The sequence below is a fragment of the Parambassis ranga genome, chromosome 1, assembly GCF_900634625.1.
Source record: "Parambassis ranga chromosome 1, fParRan2.1, whole genome shotgun sequence".
Lineage (NCBI taxonomy): Eukaryota > Metazoa > Chordata > Actinopteri > Ambassidae > Parambassis > Parambassis ranga.
The window spans coordinates 1,316,825-1,338,105 of NC_041022.1; positions in this window are offsets into that span (position 1 = coordinate 1,316,825).

The window sequence follows — 21,281 nt, forward strand, 5'->3', positions numbered from 1 at the left end:
AAAGGGGGAGCTTGGGGGGTGAGGGTTTGGGGGGAAGGGGGGACTGACAGCCAGGGATAATGAGAGACACTGAGAAGGAAAGAAACGGAGCAGGTGTTGTACAGGTATAAAAAAAATCGAGGGAGGGGGGGTAAGCAGAGATAATGTGCAGTACTATAAATTCTGTATCTCCGGTCTTTTGACTTGACTGTCTTTATATAACTTCTCTTTTTTGTTTCTGTTGTTCTTTCTGTGTGGTTTAAAGTGTGCAGACTACAAGTAATCCAACTTACAGTTACAGACAGGAACATGTGGTCCAGAGCAGTGGGTTCAGTCCTCTTTCAAGTTGAGCCACTTCAGGAAGGAGATTTGAACACAACACGCTGCGGAAGACAAAAAAAAAAGAAAAAGAAATTAATGTCAAGTCGATCAATAAAATCCCACAAACGAATGTTCTAAAGAAGTGATTGATTGATTGATTGATTGATTGAATTGTGAGGTTCCTTCCTGAGCTGACCGCAGAGAAAGTGAAATGACCCTTTATAAAGATGTGGTTCCTTTTGACGCCATTGGCCTATACATAAACAATCAGACACATTCAGTGGTTTTTATCATGTGTGCAAAGTGTTTACTGTGCTATTTTAAAAGCTTATAAATGAATATAAATCTATATATAAAACTATATATACAATATACTTTTTTTCTGAAAACTGTGTAACCATTGGTTAGTTTCTACACATCATATTGTCATCCAATCTAATAATACAAAGTGCTACAAAGTCAAGACTTGTATCGATTAAACCGGAGGAGGAGTGCTTCAGCCTAAAAAAAGCAAACCCCTTCACACCAACCAACGATTCCGTTGATGTTCTTATTTGATTGTTACTTTCCACCACCGTTTACAGACGCCGGGCCTTGTTGTGTGTAGCAAAGACGCCAGTTGAGTTGTTTTGGCCTGTTGTGTATTTTTTTTCTAGCAGAACATCTGATCATGTACAGGAAGGCAGACTATCAGTTCAAACTAGAAGGTTTTACAATCATACTAGAGAGGCGTATACACACATATACATACCGGCAATACATGCTAAGAAGGCAAAGTATTGCGCACACACACACACACACACATTTGCACACACAGGTCAAGTGGTGATAAATAAACAGTGTCATTGAAGTTCTCTAAAGTGTGTTTTGTTGCATTCACCTGGAATCGCATTATAACACATAGACCATGTTTAGCGTCTTATTTTAAGCAGATGGTTGGTTACACTAAACCATCTGGGAAGTCGTCCTTGGAAACAGTTTGGAAAGAACAAGCACTTTTATAAAAATAAATGGCAGCTGATTGAATGAACCATCTGTCTGCCAAGCTAACGTCAACCAATCAAGATTGCTTCTCGCTGTCATCACGCTCAAAACAAACCCGTAGCTTCCTCACAGGAGGATGGTTGGTGTTTGCACCTAGACTGAAGACTGGCAAGAAGGATTGTCACCTGATTTCCAAGATTCAGCTACCAAAACAAGCTACATTGGCTAATTAGATCCAAAACAGGAGTTAGGGAATGTCGTAACAAGGGCAGTGGATGGTAAAATGACCCAACATTTAAACAACATCATTAGGATTTATCTTCTGGAAACCAGTATTATCTCTACAAACCCCGAGTATGTTTTCAAGTCTGTGTCTAAATGTCAGATGTCTCTACAGCTAAACATTGATTTAATTGGCTCCTCTGTCAGAAGACAATTGTTCGCCATTTGTCCAACTACTCCAAGAGACTCAGTAATTACTTAAAATCCTCACAGCACGCTTCTGTTTCTTTTTCTGTTGTTGCTATTGTGATGAATTTTCATAAAAAAGACCATCCCAAAAGGATGTCATGGGTTTTCAAGATGTAATCACCATGGTTTGCTCTACTTTCCTCATTCCCTGACCTCAATAGCTCTTCTGCAAAAAGAAAAAAAAAGAAAAATTCCCAATTCCACCCCTGCACTCTAGTGTGATTCACACGGCCTGGCATGAGTTCACATACAAAGAGAAGAAGAAGAAGAAGAAGAAGAAGAAGAAGAAGAAGAAGAAGAAGAAGAGGGGGAGGAAGAGTCTGGATATACAGCTGCGAATGAAGTCTGGGGTCATGGGGGACACATAGCAGTCCCTCACTTGGCGCCCTAAAAACAGAGATGATCTGTTTGTGTCTATCACAAGACAGGCCTCTTCAGAGTAGGGATACATGTGACCAGTGCATGTGACTGGTCTGGTGGTTGGCCTTCAGGGCTCTGATTAAAAATCTCATCCAGAAAGAACCCGGGGTATGGTTATTTATCAGACTGGAAAATGGAAAAAAAGAAAAAAAAAGTCACAGGTTAGTTTGGCGTGGTAATAAGGGCAAAACGGGTCAACACAGACTCACGCTGAGACCATTTGTTTATGCTGCATCACTGATGATTGAAGGAGGCATATTTACTTACTGTTTACTTGTGTTTTGTTTTACAGTTTTAGTGATTTAGTGAAAACACCATGGTGTGTTTTAACGGCTCTGGTTTTGAGGTCACCAGGAATTACACATTATAACCTTTGTCCTGGTTAATTACACATACTGTTATATGTGTGCTGATCTTTCAACATGTCATGTTCCAAATGGTCATGGTCCTAAACCAAGGCAGAGAGCAACAAAATGTATCCCTGCCACCTTTATTTCCATTGGTACTACCAGGTCATAACACATTCATTGTGTAATTATCATAGTTTTACCCCACTTGATGGTTTCCCCTTGATTTATTGAGCAGTAAAGGCTTGATATTGTTATAGCATTTTTGAGTCCTATTAAAAATGCTTAGGTTAAAGTAATGTGTCTGTTCATGTAGGCAGATTTTAGGACAGTAAATAAACAACTCTCTGCCCACGTATTGAATGTCGACCAGGCTGTTTACAATGCTGAGTCCTATTTCCTTTCACAGATTGAGGTGTAGTTGTAACCACAGTGTCTAAAGAGAAAGTGTAGACAAACATCTTGACTTTACAGCAGGTAACATGACCTGCAGGAGGAGGCTGACCTTCTATGAATGGCTGCAAGTTGACCTGATCTGGGTATTCTTCACCGCAGCGAGCGAGAGAATAACAGTCATTACAACTGGATCATCTTGTCCATCTCTTCTCTCCATACAGGGTTGAGTGAGGTGACCTAGCTGTCTGTCTGAGCCTCCGCGCCTGTCCCTCATATTCTTCCCCTGGCAGACGCACTTCATTACTCTGGCTAAATAGACTTTCAAGAGACCCCATCAGCCATCATTTACACAGCCCGGCCCTATCACCTTTCACCACAGCCACCTCATCAGACATACGCGCCTCTCCGTTCACACATGCTCTACATGGTAACGCCCATGCAGACTTTTCCCTTCGCCTTCTTATCCCTGCCCGCCTCATCCGTCAGCACGAACACACACACACACACACACACACACACGTACACTTTCACACAAACACTTGCACATCCTTGGGCTCTATTCCCCAGCCACCTCATCAGGCCAGAGCAGACAGCTATTACAGTGTGCGCTCCGATGCCCATTTCTCCTCCCATCTCTTTCCTTATCTGCTGGCTGGATAGGTCTGCAACAACCTATTGACCTGAGACGTAGCCTCGCTGCCCTGTTGACCTGGACGTATTCTGTGTGCATTTAACGGAATGCCTGCTATCTTTCCACCCGCCAAACTCCATCCAACAACTGTTCATTTTATTCATTTCACCTCCGGTAAGGCAGCTTTGACATTGTGTTGGGCCAAATAGCTGTCTGGGTGATGTCACAATGTCAAGAAGTTACAGAAGAGAAAACGCTCGTCAGCCTGAATTGATTTCAGCTCTGAAAATATTTTCATTTTTTAAACATTCAGCTGTATTTGGTTGCATAATGCATAATGAGGCATTGTAAGTCCAAAGATTTTTTTTTTTTTAATTAAATCATTTCCAGACAGCTCAGAATACTTTCAAAGGCACAACAAAGCGTTTTTACAATCATACAGTTATCATTATGATTAAACACAACATGCTTAATTAATTCGTGGTCTGACTTGGCAGAAAGTGAGAAGGAGACATTATATATTCATTCATGTTGTCTTCAGTCTGTCTGGGGTTTTATTACACTGATGGCACCATCTACAACAAGCCAAGCACAGAACATTCATACATTCAGAGATCTCCACCTCAGACACAATGGACACTGAACAATCAAAGCTGTTTTTCCACACCTGCTTTAAAGGTAGGGGAGGAGATTTTGAAAACTCACTGAGAGTCAGCCAGATTTCGAAAGTAAACACACGCCCTTTTCTCTCGGAGCTCACCCCGAAGCCACGCCTCCAATCACCTGAAGACGAGCTGCGGTCTGTGACTTCGGCCATCATGCACAGAGCAGGAAAGCACAAAAACTGCATCAGAATGAAATCTCCTACCCGACCTTTAACATCTTCAACAAACAAATCACACATGTCATCTCTGCTGGCCACATCATTACACACGATAAGAAGCTAAATCGTCGTACTTGATGCTAACTAATGCAAACTTTTGTCTCGCCTTTCTGGCACTTACACAAGGGCTTACATGTAATATTTAATAACACTACTACTTTGCAGATTGAATCAATGTTTAAGCTAAGCTAGTAAGTTTTTTGGTGCTAAGCTAATGAGCTTTCTGGAGTTGATGGTGGACCTAAAAGTAGAGTAAATAAGCACTAACGTAGCTCCTTGTCCTCTGCAGTCTTCATGACTAAAGACGTCTTTTTGATTTGTCCAATTCATTTTTTCCTGTGTTCAGATCATGTGCAGCCACAACAAAAAGTAACTTTGTTTTGAGTATAAGACAAGTGCCAGTGGCAGCATATTCACAAACTGTATATGTAACATGCCAATTCCGAATACAGAGACAGGATCTGTCACTCCTCTGGGCCCTGTCATTTCAGGGAGGAAAACAAAAGATATTCGGCCCGGGATCCCACATTGTTCTGTTTTCCAGTTATACCACACAGACACACACAAACACATACGCACACACAGGGCCTGAAACGTTTCGCCCTCAGCCACCCTCTCATTCTACATTCTGGACAGGAAGCAGTGAGTTGGTAACCTGGGGTGACGGAATCAGGCCTCTGACTCACACCCTGACCTCAAGCGGGGAACAACCCAGTGGAGGACGGACCTCAGCCTGCAGTGCTGCTAGGCTAACGCAACATGGCTGACAGAGACAAACAGGCTTATCACAGAGCCGGGATGACTACTATAAAAGAACAAACATCACTGAGAGCAATAGTTGCATAGCTGCCAGCCTGCGAGGCGGCAAAGCAAAGAAAAAGAAGAGGACTGGATCATCACTGGTATGTTAGCAAAACATGAAATAAGCCTTTGTAGATAACAAAAAAAAGAAATAAACTGTTAAAAGTGAATGTAAAATCAACATAAAGCTGTGAGGTCTAGAACTTGAGCACCGAACACATTCATGCATAATAGAATAGAGCTAATAGAAAAGTGTGAGTAAACACTGGCAACAAAAAAACAACAGGAGGGAATGCCTGCCCCAAAATGTCACCAAAAAAAACACTCAAAACAGAAACAGAAAGAGAAAGAGCTGACCAGAGAGTACCTGACCAGCTGGAGAAAAAAACAGAAAGACGTAGGTCTGCAGAAAAGAGAAACGCTTGAGCTGCTGACTCAAAGCCTGGCATTCATTTCAAGGAGATGTGTCAGGCTGGAGAGGGTGTTGGTGAGGGCACAGAGGTTGCTGTAGGGTGGTGTAACAACAAAGCTAGTAACCTCTAGAGACCAACCTTATCTGACGCCTTGTCTCGGCCCCTCCCCCTCCCTCACACCCGTGCAGATGCAGGTGCAGAGATGCCAAGTGAACATGAGGGTTTTTTCCTCTGCAGTCATGCCCCCTCAGAAGGAGAACACCTGGTCCCCATAGAGGAAAAAAAACAGGAAGGGGCGGAGGTGTGCACAGATTCATGCCCGGTCTCTCCTCCTCTTCCTCCCTCCCTCCCTCCCCCCTGCCTCTCTGGTTCTGCCGTCTAACTCTCAGCTGTCAGACTGAGAAATGGCAGGCGAGACAGGGGTCTTCTGCCGAGGGAGGTGGGCAAGAATGGACGGAGGGCTCCACACACACTTTCTGACACACACACACACACACACACAACGGAATGTACGTGTGCACACCAGTCAACACCTGCCAACCTGTGCACAACCTGTGTTGTGTAATTGCTCCATATTTAAGTGGATTTTTAGCTGAGGTGACTGACATTTGTCAGCCAATCAGAACTGATTTTGGTGATGATGCCTGACAGCTATATATGAAAACATTTAGAAAAAACAACGTTGTTTATGTTGATTGCAATCAAAATTGTACAAAGAGGTTGAGACATTGTAATTGTGATGCAGTGATGAGCTCGTCAGTATATGGCACATTAAAAACTAAAATCATTTGAGTTAAAATATGCAGTAAACACTGTTTACATCAGCGTGATAGCTTTATAAATAAAGATGCAGACATGTGTGTGTATAGAGGCATTTCATGTTTTTGTTGTAATTATGTCAGTCACAAAAATAACTCACAATTTGGGAAAACAAACAGAAAACAACATTAAATGTGAAGCATAAAGAATGGTTAGTCTCCAAAAAATACAAAAACGTGTCTAAACTTTGAAGTTATGTATTGTTTATAACAAGCTAAAAGTTCTCTGATAGAGATATTTCTTGGCTTTCTAGATCAAAGATGTGCAACATTTCACAGCGTTCTTTAAATGCAGCCTTTGTCTCCCTGGTTGTGAAAGAATCCATCTGAGGATCCTTGCAAGACAGATCACAGTCACACTGCATACTAGTCCAGGAACTACAGCTTTTACTGAACAGAACAAGGTTAGAGTTTGTTGGGCTGTTGAGTTGCAAATCAAGATTAAAGGTAGGGTAGGAGAGCTTGAAAACTCAGTGAGAGTCAGTCAGATTTCAAAGTAAACACACGCCCCTTTCTCTGGGAGCTCACCCCGAAGCCACGCCTCCAATCACATGGATGCGCATTACCTGATGCTTCCACAGATGATTCATATTCTTCGTTTTAAAGCGAAACTGCCAAACTAATCAGTTGCTTTCGGATTGTAAAGAGAAGTTACGCTAATTTAATAAAAAGTGCATTAGAATGAAACCTCCTACCCTTCCTTTAAAGATTGATCCTATGTTCACACCTATTGTGCAATGATGACTAAATTTTCTCCAAATTTGACCAAAGTTTACATGTAAATAGAAAATCCCTGCACAGATTACAAAGGCCCTGACTGCATCTTTCAAAGGGACACACCCGCTACATCGAGATGTAACCAGCACAGTGTTGCAGCTTGCACCAGAATTCATCGCATGCCGTGTCTTCCTGCATGTAACTCCTTGTGTATTTGTACTCGCAAAGAGTCCGACTAGCTGTTTCCACCTGCTCCCCGTCATTTCTGCTCAGATAAGCCCATGCCAGCTGGCTCTGACATGGAAGTGGTGTTTAATTTTTCCATCTAATTCTGGAAGCAAACAAATAGTTGCATTTCTCCCACTATGTTGAGCTATGATAAACCCCACATAATGAAGTGTTGCATAAACACCAAATTTAAACCGCACATATAAACTCCTCATGACACTGCTGTTTCAAGTGATAAGTGATAGACTGGGAGTTATTAGATCAAATAGGAATATCTAACCAGCGAGCTCAGAGCCCCTTCATTATCAGCGTGACATGCTGACAAGATCAAAGAGAACATACACACTGACTTTGAACTTTGTTCTGCACTTTTTTTTACAGACTGTGTGTGTTGGAAGTTTGGTGTGTGTGTGTGTGTGTGTGTGTGTTAGTCAGGCTACTTACTTGTTACTCAATCATCAAAAAACAGGACCTGCGCTATTGATGATATGGCCCTGTCAGAACTGATGTAATCTGAAGCCCAAAATATATGCCTCACAGCTGATCAAAGTCTTGATGTGCACAGCCAACACGATACACTCACAGGGAGCATTATCTTAAAAGGAACTGGAAGGTTATTTTATTCTGACACTCCAGCGTTTGTAATTTGATCGGTCTCGCCTGCAAAGCAGGTCTTTGCATTTTGTTTAAAAAAGGCTGTATTATAAGGACATTCAGAATTCATACGCTGCGACACATGATGAATTAATAAATATCGTCTGAATTCATATTGATCACTATGAAGTAATGATGAAGTCCAAGTGGTTTTATGTGATTACTTTGCACTACTTCATCATTAGGAATGCTACTTAGATTGATTATGATATGATTTATTTTGTCAGTGTGGATGATTGTTGCGTTTGTTGAATACATTCTGATTTCAATTAGACAGAAGTCAAAGAACAATCAATAAGGTAATGATGAATAATTAACAATTACTACAGAAAAAACTTTAAAGTATACATTTTTCTTGAGTTTATCATAATTAGCAAAGGCTGATTGTCAGTCAGAGAGCATCACTTTGACTGAGGGTGTCAGGTCGGGCACGAGGGGAAGGGCCTCAGATGCAAAACACAGAACACAAGGAAACTGGGTCGGTACACAGGCAATCAGTCCAGAAGGGCTACAGTACAGGGAGGGCTTGACTAGAGCAGTGGCGGAGTCCGATCAAAGTTCAAAACCAGAAGACAATCCACACGGGCAGAGGTACCGACAGGGAGAGGCAGAGGGAACACAATACAAAGCAGAATAACAATCCAACACCAGAGATAATCCAGAAAAATGCTGGAACACAAGGGGTAGTCCACGATATGATCTGGCAAAGGAGGACAGGGAGGCTACTGTTCAAATAGAAAACGGGCGTGGCTACGCTCTGTGGCGGGAGTCGCCACGACCCTGCTTCAGGTCGACCGCCAGGGCGGGGTCCTAGCAGAGGGGATGCAGGTTTGTTAATTAAAGGTGTATGAACGGCTAAATAATGATGAAGGGTCATGCCTGTCTGGTTCTCACCTTTTCAGCTCATTGGTGCTTCCTTTAATTTAGCGGTATAACAATCAATGTGTGAGGTAACTAATGATGAAGTGATCACATAAAACCAATTATTAGTTCACAGTGATCAATAGGATGCATAATTTATCGTTATTATAAAGTGTTACCAGACACACTCAAAATAAAATGCTGCCATACTGCGTCACAGACATTTTCCTGCATATACAGCCATGATTTATATTCCATATAAACTGCAAACAGGAAATTCTAACAATCACCCACCTACACCTTTCATTACATTCATTAATAAACACATTGTTGTTTCTGTGTTTATTTCTAAAGGATCTGGATTATCACTGTTTCTTGTCCAGCAGCATGTTATTGCTGTTGTTATCTTTACAATAAGCTGGAGTATTTATCTGACACATCCCACAACGTGCTTAAAACCCTATGCAGTGTTTCAATAAGTGCTGTATATATGTATCTATGTTTCTTTCGCTCATTCCTTCTTATTTTTTGCATTCTCTTTTGTACCTCCACTCTTGAAATACTGCAGACACACAGTGGTTCAACAGTACTGTGTAATTACTCCTGGGCTTCCAGGCTTTTGGCTCAGAGCGATGACACCCCTCCTGAGGTGTCATCAGTCGGCCTTTGATGGAAAAGCACAGCGGGGTAATAAAGAGGGTGCAAATGAACTTTTTTTTTCTTTTTATTTCTTTTTTTACTTAAATTACCGCTGAGAATTGTACTGTTAACAAATGCTAATAGGACATCAAAGTGGTCTTTGTTCAATGAAACATTTGTTCCATGTCTTGTTTATTTAGTGATTATGTTGGCAAGAATATATCTTTGACAGCTGTTTACCAAAGAAAAGTAGGATCATTGTACACTCAGGCCAGTTATATCTACTGCGAATGTGCAGCCAACAGAAGAGAGAGCGAGGCGCTGCAGCAATGGTGGGAGAAATCTAACACTGTCAGCCACAATGGGAAACCCCTTATGTGACACCCCTGTGGCACTTTACTCCCACATTGCAAGTGGAGACAAGAGGATACAAGCCACATCCGCCCTCAGAGGGAAAAAGCAGGGCTGCTTCTCAGACGGCAGCTGAAGTGATGCTGTATGTGTGAAGAGAAAATGACAGGAAGCGAACAAGCACCCATCCAAATAAATAAATAAATAAAACAATAGCTGTGGTTGAATTTTAAGCTGATTAAAATATCTGGTGTTTACATAAATGCGTGCCTCAAGTGGTCATGTAAATAACAGCATCTTAAAATGGCACAGAAGCTTGTTAAAGTAGGGATATTTTTCACATGTACATTGACAGGAAGGGAAGGAAAATTCTTTCTTGAACCTATCCCAACAGCGACAGAACACATTAGGACATTAAGAACTGATTGTCGCAGGTGAAAGTCACGTTGAATCATGTTGAAATGTCATGATGCAGAAATGAAGTCAGAAACTGCTGTACCCTCCATGACCTCTAGGGGCTGGTTGTCCAAAAGTGAGTCAATTCTGGTAGATTCCATGTTAAAATGGAGAAAACAAATTGGTGTACAGTCTAGAACACAGAGGCATGACTGCATGAATTTTATATAACTCAATCATGTTCATATTAAGACTTAAGAATTAAAAGAAAATGATGAATGAAATATATAGTATATATAGCAGAATGCAATGGGGAACTGCTGTATAAGCAGGCACACCCTGAAGTTATATACAGTACATACATATAAAATCATCCCCATGTTAATCATGGTCTATGTAGCACATAGAACATTTTTGTACCTGGATGTTAATGTGTTAATTTCTGCTGTAGAGTTAGGCATTTTAACACAGAGGTCGATGGAGATTGACTCACTTTTGGTGCCACCCTCAAGTGGCCATTTGAAGAATTGCAGTTTTTTTTCTGTATGGACTTGATTTCTGAGCCCTGGAGGCTGCCACATGGTTAAAACAATGTTTTAATGTGATGTACACAGGGCCAGACACTGTCTACAACATCCACCATGATCCATGACACACACACACATATAAGCAATGTTAGGCCTGAGCACATGCGCTATGAATAAATCACGTCTAAGGTTTCATCTTGTAATTAGTTTAAAAGGGAGTATTTATTCAGTGAGACACTGTGTGCATGTGTAAGTATGTCTGTGAGTACATTCAGCTGTTTCATTTACTTCAGAGAGTGCATTGTGTTGTATTTCATCTACAGAAGGAGTCATTTCATATCGAAGGCTACTGCCATCATTGTGTGCCGTGCATCACCTCTTCCTCTCTCTCCGTTCAGGGTGGCTCGCTGTAAGAGTAAACGCAGTGAAAAATGATAAGACTTTCTCCTACTTATTAACACTGACTAGCATCAGAGGTGATATAGTGAATGGAAGCAGCTCGACATTAGAGGTAATGCTTTCAAACAAGGCTCCACAGACCCCAGTCAAATGGAGTCCGTTTATCAAAAGACTCTCCCATTACAGTAACCATACATCTCCTGCTGTTTCCTCTCACTGCATCGCCACTTAAAATATATAGCAACAAGGGATGGGGTGAGAAGGCTACCTCTTAGCAGTCTGGGCAGTGTCTGTGTCTCAAAGAAGCTCTTTGAAGGGAAGGTTGTTTTTAATGGAATCATGTGTTGCTACAAAAATAAGGGCCCCAAACGAGGAACTGATTCCCTTGGTGTTTAAAGAAAGTGAGAGAAAATGTGCTCTAGTAGCATTTCTTTCTTTTTTTGTCTGCGTGCAGAATCTGTTTTGAAAAGAAAGTGACAACCTTTTCCCACTCAGAATTTAATTTCACTCTGCCTTTGAGGTCCTGATGAGTGAATAGCAGGAGAGAGAATTAAAGTGCAGGGAACTTCAAATATGTCGTACCTGGGTGGCAGAATCGGAGCTGCATGGTTCAGCCTTTTTAAGCATTATGAAGCATTCGAGGATTTTTATCGACAAAACACGGCAGCACAAACAACCCTACAGTAGCACTGAGAGCGAAAATGTTTCAAGCAACCAGAGGCGGGTCTCCAAGGTTACATGTTGTATTTAATCCCCTGAACCCCCTATAGGCCTGATGTTGGAAGAATTTTGTTGATGTCTTGGGCTGCTTGCACGGTGTGTATCAGTGTGTGTGTGTTTGTGTGTGTGTGTGTGTCTGTGAGTGTGTCGTTTCTTTCCTTCGAGCCACAGTTAAACCCCAGTGACATCAGCAGCCATGTCTTATTTCCCTATTACAAAGGTCCCACTGTAATACAGTGTGTCAGACCAGGGACTACTGTCTCACACACAAACACACATATACTCATTACCACACATGCTGCCGCCTCTGCCATGCACACACACACACACACACACATACCAGAGGGAGCAGGCGGGAGAGAAGGGAAAAAAGGCACAAAAAACAAATTAAACCAAGTGCAAGATAGGCCTTTCATTATAATTACCATATTCAATAAAATACAGATTAGATAAAGGAAGAGAAGCTCTGGGAAAGAGGAAAGGGTTTATGTGTGTGTGTGTCTGTATTTGAGCATATTACTTCATGGACTTGAAAGATGAGTAGAAGATGTGCATAATTTACACAGTAGTTTTCAAAGAGGACGCTATTCCACAGATGGTACAAATTACGGTGGATGTGCTCCTCCACTCAGTTTCACTCAAGCATCTAAAGTCTCTCTAAAGTGCTGAACCTGAAGTAATTATACCATCCAATCAATTTTAAACTGATTTCTGCTGGTTAGCTGTCTGTTTTGTGCTAGTCTATTACTTATATTAAGGTAGTTAAATCTGCACCTAAGTCCAGTTATTTCCACCTAAGCAGGAACTCCGAGTGCTGGCTTGAGTGTCATGAAGTGTGCGACAATAAGACCTTTCAAAGCAGCTTTTCTATTTTCTTCCATGTTATATATTCAGACGTATATTTTTGGCCCTATGTGAAGAAAATGCTGCACACACAGTGACAGCATTGTGTGATTATAATAGCTTTTACCTCTGATATTTTGGTGTACAAACATGTCTGTCTTGTTTCTATTGTGCTCGTGGGGGTAAGGACATGGCGCCTTGTGCTGGGTTGAGATTACTATTTGGTATTCAGCAGTCTTTTTATTTGTTGATGGACAACGTCTCCTCCCAACTACCCGACAGCTGAAAAAAAAAGCGAACCAAAGTGTGCACGGAGGCGTGACGGCTTCAGGCAATGACTCAGAAAAACAAATGGAGCAATACAGCCCGGATTTTTTACTCACTATTCAAGGGCTGCAACTAAGAACTGCCATCAGTAACCTGTCCACAGACGCATTTATTAACTGTTTAGTCTCTAAACGGGAACACACAAAGTGAAAATACTCTACATTTACAAAACCAAGATATTTCTTTGGTTGACTTTATGACCTGATCAACCTTCCAATATCTAATTTCAGAGTCTTTGAAGCTGGAATAAAAGGACAAAGTTTGACTTGTAGCTTTGGATAATGGTCAGAAACCATCAGACTTGTGTTGGAAGCCCACTGTGATTGTACAGCTGTACTTGCAGCTCCCATGTGTCAGCTGTGTTATACAGCATAGCATAACCATCCATCAGAGAGAGGAAGTGATAGCTGTTACATCAAAACAAGCCTCCCATGTTCACATTGCATAATTGCAGCAGGAAAAAAGGACAGCTGCTAGGTAATAGCACGGTAGCTCTAATAACACTGCAGCAATTCCTGCTAATATGGCAGTGTTTTGTCTGAGGGGTGCTGGTATTGTCTGATGTCACTGAGTCTGTCTGAATATGGGTAGGTTGGTAGTAACCAGCTAGCAAGTTCTAGCACCCATAAAATTTTGTACATTTTTAAATACCATGGTTAGCAATTTCAGAAAATATAAAGAAAAGCAGCAGATGATATGGATGTATTGCCTGACAGACGACAGTATGTTATGGTTAATGCAAACATAACATCTGACCGTATTGCCCTGTGTCCTCTGAGCGATACAGCCATAAAAGTCTGAGTGAAGGGCAGGTTGGGGATGATCTATGCAATGGGGTGGACTTTGAGGTTCAGGTCCCCCTGACACTGCAAGCTGTTTTGTTGTTGCCTGCAATTAACTTCCATTTTTAATCACAGCTGAATTTAAGCATAATAACTGGATAAAAAAACAGGGTTAGAGGAGATCTTAAAACACACAAATGTATGACATAAATTATAATTTGACAAATTTAAACAAATCCTCCATCGTGAGGTTGCTATTTCCAGCTACTACCTGTTCCCACCCCCCCTGAACATGAAGAGATGGACCGAGAGACGTGTGCACACAGGACTGAAATATTGACCTCATGTTTTCCTGGTGAAGACGGGCTGCATAATTTGCCTAAATAATCTAATACAATTTATTTTATATCAACTTTTTGAGCAAAATTAGTCAATCTAGTCTACCAAAAGTATGTGAAAAATTACCACAGAGCTAAAAACTGAAAAAAATGTCTTGAAAGGTTTGGCTCAGGTGGAGCCGTGGCGCAGCAGTGCACTGTCCTACTGTTCATTAAGCTATTCAAACTAGGTTTACCTGCTGTGTACATAATTTAAAACTTAACAGTGTGAGTATGCCTCCTTTGTGGATGTATTATCGTAAAACTGTTGCATAAAAGACTTCCTTCTAATCTGTGTGTGACAAAAGACAATCCTGTCAGTGAATATCACAGTCAGACTGAGCTATTGGCTAATACTGACAGACAGCTAACCCACTGAAGTGTTGCCGGAGAGCAGAGGGTTTCTTTCTTTTCTTTTTTTTCAGTAGTTACAGATTCATGCTGCACACCAAGCTGGGCACTGTGGGACAGACCAGCATCTGGACTGTCTGTGTATTTAAAATGCTAAAAGTAAAATGAGACAGCTCTTTCCATTTTGGCTACACCAGGCCTGCACACTTCTTAACAAATTATCCCCATGTGGACAAACTGAAGGAATAAAGCCCAACGTATCACAAAGAGGAAACCTGGTTTACTGGATGATGACCTATTTTTTTAGAGACAAACTCTTTCCTCCAAATTATTTTTAAAAATCAGTCTGATGAAGGGTGGTATTGAGTTTTATGACAGGCAGGTTCCTCCACATCAAGCTGGGAAGATCCTTTCTTTGAGCTTTTTTGTACCACAAAATGAACAAAAGCTGTCATCTAAATCCTCATTATTTGCTCTAAAGCTCCAAAAACGAGTCAATGAAGAGAAGTCTGGAAACAGGAACATCTTCAGGAATGTGTCTTTCAAATGTTGGAATACATTGATTGGTTAATCACTGACAGCCACAATCAGTGGCTGCACATCCACTAATATTTTCCACCTTTAGAATTTAATCAAATAGGCCAGTAGAATGTAAACACTGCACATGTCCATTTACTTTTGGTCACATACACACATGAACATGTATGGACCCAATTGGAGAGGGACAGTTTAAGTGTCAGTGAAGTCTGAACGGCTAATGGCATGATGTCATTAAGACATTACGCTGATGTGCCTCACGGCTTCATTTAGACATAACACATGACACTAATGAAAGCAGCATGATATGTGTGATTTTTAGGAGTGTGTGACTGCTGATTGAAGCCTTTAGGGCCTCCTCCATTTTTTTTTCCATCTTTACCCACCACATGTCCCTGCCCTGACTTCACGATCCTGTCCTCTTGTTCCCTTTGACAGTCCCTGTGCGTATCCACAGAAGAAGGCTGATGCTTCATCATTTTCCACGGTTGTTTTGTAGTTGTAATCATGCGTGCCTAACTGCTGTGTCTTTCGAACTTGTGACACATAAATGTCATTAGGTGAAACGTAGAGAGATTTCTGATTGTATGGTGCTAATTCAAACATGAATCTGACTGAATGTTGCTGAAATCCTGCGATAACCTAACAAGGTATCTTCATTAGTTTGTTTACTAAATGCAGAAGTCTGAGCAGAATAACATAGTAATTATCATAACCTGTTGACAAACTGAAAACGAGATCACCTGAAGATGGGAAGTGTTGAAAAACATTGACATTATTACGTATCATTATGATGTTTCTGACAGAAAAAGAGCTAGAAACACCACAACTGTGAGGCTGTTGAAGATGATATCTGATACAATCAGGTGAGAAAATTCATCAACTTGAATAGATCTGCTTGAACTGAGACTCATGTTTTTCTCTAACATGGTTCGGATGATGGATGGATGGAGGTTTAGGCAGATATGGTATGCTCATATTTTGCTATAGTTAAGCTACCTACATAAAAACTCACATTTGTGACAGCCTCATACCCTCATCCATCAAACTGTGAAACTTTCTAAAAATCTCTGCATATTGTATTTACTTATTTCATTGTGTGTTTGTGTTTTTACACTTTCCGTCCCTGTGGTGATGCAATCTAAGCCGATTTATTTATTTGCTCCTTAATTTGTCAAACAAGGTCAAACGTCCTGGTGACATTTTATCAAGACTTCTTCTTCTTCTGGCCATTGTTTACACCCAAGCCAGACGCACACAGACACACACAGACACACACACAGCCTTTTATCTCCCAAAACATTTACAAAGCTGTCGGTGCCCCCCTGCCAGCCAAAACCCAGCATGTCCTCCTTATAAAGTCAATGAATTTCATGCAACAGCCGCTGCGACATCTGACTATCAGGTGGAAGGGCTGTACAGTCCCATACTAATAAACCTTAATCATCTCCCTGAAAAACATTCACAGCGAGGTGCTGAAACTCAGGCGAATGTGTGCCAAATCATTTCCACGTTCCCATTCCAGAAATACCCCTGTCTCCACATCTGAGATCCTTCACCTGCACAGACGCCGATGATGATGTTATAAAAGCAAACACAGACTCAGAGAGCACATGCACACACAAAGTGCTCTCCCAACGCACACAAATTTTGTGCAGAAGTAAACACTGCTGATCGCTCGCATTCTCCTGGGTGGCTCATTGAGGCTAAGTCTCTTCCTCTGTGGGGTCTCCAACTGTGACTGAAGCAGAACTAATGCAGTTAGCCACGGAAGTCTGGCAGACGGAGTCATGAACGTTGTGCTGTTACCTGTGTGTGCACCACCCCACACACATACACAGCCTGTGTGTATCCCATCAATTTCCCTGGCCCTAATGGATAAGCATGTCTGGAAATGGCAACAGGACGCTACATTGAAAAGGACATGGGAGATTTTTCCTGTGATATGTGTGCTAAATTTCACTTTTGTCACGAGTGCAAGAATTCAGCAGAGATATTCCATTAGATTCAAAATTTGCACGGGAACGCATGTTCATTCTTTAAACTGGGTCACTGGTGCAACATCACTCTAGGGAGCAAACAAAAAAATGTCTCTTTTTGTATGAGCATGACTAGAGGAAAGGTTATATATTTTTGCCCAAAGGTCACAGAAGACCAGCACTTAAAATACCAAGAGTGTGTAACCAGCAATTGCATTGTCTGAGTGCCCGTCTGCACCAGGTGCCCCTCAGAGGCCCTGAGGCAGAAACCAAACAGAAAAAAAGTTACATACACACAATGAATACACACTTGATGAATAAATATTTTACAAAAAGAAAAGAAAAATAATTAGAGTAATAACTGCAATAACTAGAGTAATTAGGTTGCACTATTTTCAATAATACAACCTTGTCGGCATGGTTTACTTCTGGCACGAAACACTCAAAAAGCAGCTGCCACACAAGTCCAGCCCACAAAATAAAGTGTCCAATGTCTCCATGTCCAGCAATGTTGATATAAAACTGTTCCTCCATAGCTGAAGAATTACATATTATAAATAACAGTAGTATTACACAAGGGGAGTACACTGACCTTTGCATGTAAATCAGTGAAGTGAACTAAAAAAAAATACAAGCTTTAGTTGTTAATATTCAAACCCCAATGTTTTGGTCCAAAGAGACCTCCGTCAAATAAAACCACAGGAGGGGGAAAGTTTCTGCAAATATGTGAGTGCTCAGGAGACGATAATGCCAATTATAGAAGTGAGAACTGGGAAGGAGACCCAGCAGTAAACCTACATTCACTAAGAGGAGGAAACACAAAGCCCTGGTTAACGTGTCCATTCATCTGTTTCTGCATGCTCTCCAAACTAGAATTATTTCAATTCCAAGATAAACAAACCTCAAGGTAAGGATCCATGTGACACAAGAATAATCTGTGTAATAGAAAAATGCCACAAAACATCTCTGACCATATCTACCGACAATGAAGTTGTACCGTTGAACTACTAACAAACAGGAGGCTGATGCTTTTCTCCTCACAATCCAAACATCATCAGTGCTGAATTTTTACATTTAAAAATGGTATTTGAGTAGAAAACCCTGACATCTGATAAGGATTTGTTGTTTTGAAGTACCTGTGAGAGGCACCATGCAGGTATATACTCAGGGAAAAAAATTATAACAGCAGGCAAATATAATATTCACCGTCTTTGCACTCTGTTAATTAGTGTTAAACTCAAGCAGGGGGTGGTGCGAATGTCATGAGTTTTACATTAATAAATGCAACAACTGGACGAACACAAACATTGACAATTCCAGAAGGAATGTGCATTGATCGCAAACTGATCACAGCTCATCTCGGCTGTCTCTAAAGCTTCATGGACTTCCATTCAATCGTTGTTGACACATATCAGTCAAAACAACAATTGTGAACCCCGTGCTAGAAGGATAGTCAATGGACTGTCAAGTGTCTGTCATGGATGTCTGTAAAAAATAATATTGCCAATCTGTCAAGTTGACATATGTCACATGACGAGGGGAAACAGAGTGGCTGCAGGCGGTATATGAAAAGTAAAAATTAGGATTCATCTTCTGGAAACCAGGAAGATGTGCACATTTGTATTTATGGCAGTTTATTGATGAAAAGGTCAAAAAAGCTAAGGGGTGTGTAAATTTTCACAATAATATTAAGGTAGACCAAAATATACCCAACTAGCATAATCTACCATCTAGTCTTCTGGGGACAAATAATATCTGCCAATCTCTGAACTACAAGCTGAACTATTTCCCAAAACAAATGACCAGCAATGCTCTGACAGTGGCAGTCTGGCAGAGAATGGCAGTCATCCTGATAGGAATGCTGAAATAAACCAAAATACAACAAACTGGAGGTAAAATCAAGTATAAGCAAGATAGATCCTCTGGAGAACAAGACGTGTCTTGAGCTCTTTCACAGAAGAAATTATCAGCTGTGTCCCTACAGCAAATCCCAAAAGTACAAAGGGTTCATTATCTGGGGACCATGAACATCTGTACCAAAGAGAATAAGATCAAATATATTCAACTACAGATCAGGGAAACATCAAGTATCTCAAAGTCTGAAAGGTTTATACACTGGCAACCATAAATACCTGGGCCAAAAGCTTGTAAACTAAACAAATCAACATAAGTTGAATCAACAAAGTATGAATTTATCAAGGATCTATCCTCTGGACACCATGAACATCTGTATGGAGCTCTAATTTGAAATTAAATACCCCAAACCTATTACATGTATATTTAAAGGTAAAGTGAAGGATAATCAATAATCCTCAGTGCATGTAAGAGATTCTGAGAGATTTCCTTGGGACAACAGAGGTGGACGGACTTGATGACACTGCACAAGAGAAGACAAACTGTTATTTTTCTCATTAGTGAAATCCAACAACCAAATCTGTATGCCTGTCCAAAGTGACAAACCAGTTAACTAAGCACTCACTCTCATACTCCATTAATAGAAATTTATATTTGCCCTCTGACTATCTGTTCTGCTCAGAACATACGTATTTATCACCGGGGTGCTTCCGAAGAGCACGCTAACAAATCACTTCGGAAGAGAGTTTAATTAATGACTTGTGCTACGTGAGACAAAATGAGTGTTTCCACACTCTATTAGCATGTATGATGAATATACCTGTCGGATGACTGCTGAAGATATTCTATATTACATATTATCTAACTGTGTCACTGTTGTGAGTGATCCAGGGTGTGATGCGATAAAAAAAGAACTCTCCTCCAAACCCATGTTGTGTCTTGAATGGATGGATAGATAGACCAACCATGTATTCATCAGAGATGATTTCTTATCGCACTAGACATTAGTTTCCATGCCAAGCAGTCGGAATAACAATATATATTTTCTAGGCTTGAGTTTCAAAGATACAATCAATATGTGAATTCAAAATGCACTCCACACCAGAGAATCACTCATCATAAAGAAAACAATGTGCCAATAACAATATCGGTCTACTGTTGTTTGTGTTCACATGAAGGGAGAAGAAAAAAAAAAAGCTTTGGGCCAAAGGCAGAAAACAAGGATACGCAAATTATAATATATCAATGTGCTGCCTGGAGGGATCCATAACAGAAGAGCAATAAGGAGAAAACCAAAAGGCTCATTTTGAACAGCTAGATTGCCTCTATCTGGATAGTTTACGGTGCTAACACTCTAAGAACAGAGCGTTTCAGTGGAGTGTCTATCATTACGTTACGTACAGAGAAAAATGGCCACCCTCACTTATCCTCAATGGCATCGGCCATTACAGCCATCAGCCATCATCAAGATGGATCACTGTCTGTTCATGCACAGGTGACCCGTCTAACATACAGTATGTGTGCACAAAGGTGTGTTTTTTAACGGTAATCCAAATCATGTGAAACCCATCTAGGCTCATTCTGTGGCCATGATTAGCAGAAGTTCCATGCCAATTCACAGTGCTCCATATAACACAAGCATTCTTTCTCTCAAATTAATTAGCTTAAATTAGATGTCAAAATGGTTAATTATTATGATGAATGTTTTATTGCAATAATAGTGAGAGGAATTAGAACAATGTTAAATCGGGGTGCACACACTCAATGCAGAGTTGTCAGAGAGAGTAATGGGTATAATTCATTTAATGGGAACAAAAATACCCACAGATTTTAATAGCAAGGACAGAGTATGTGTGGGAAAGAGAGGGAGAGGGAGAGTGAGGGGGAGAGAGCGAGAGAGAGAGTAAGGGGGAATAATGAATGCATCCGAAAATGCAACTCATCTCCCTTTGTCGTATAGAGCTAAATGAGGAGAGGCCGGGGAGAGTCTCTTAGCTCGGCTGTATTTGCCTTGCTGAACACAGAAGCACACTTTGAATAGAAATGAAGACAAAGGCCTTTCATAGCAGAGCTATAAATTGATAGTAAATTACGTGAATGCTTTGACAACAGTCCTATTAGTAAGAGGTAGTAATGACTGAGCCTTTCTCACATCAAGCGCAGATTCTCATATTTGTTCACTTCCAAGTCTCAGCGTTTTTTGTTAGGGTCTCTTCGCCATGTTTTATTCTAATGAAAAGATCTAATCAGACTAAGTAGTAGAGCTCACTATTAG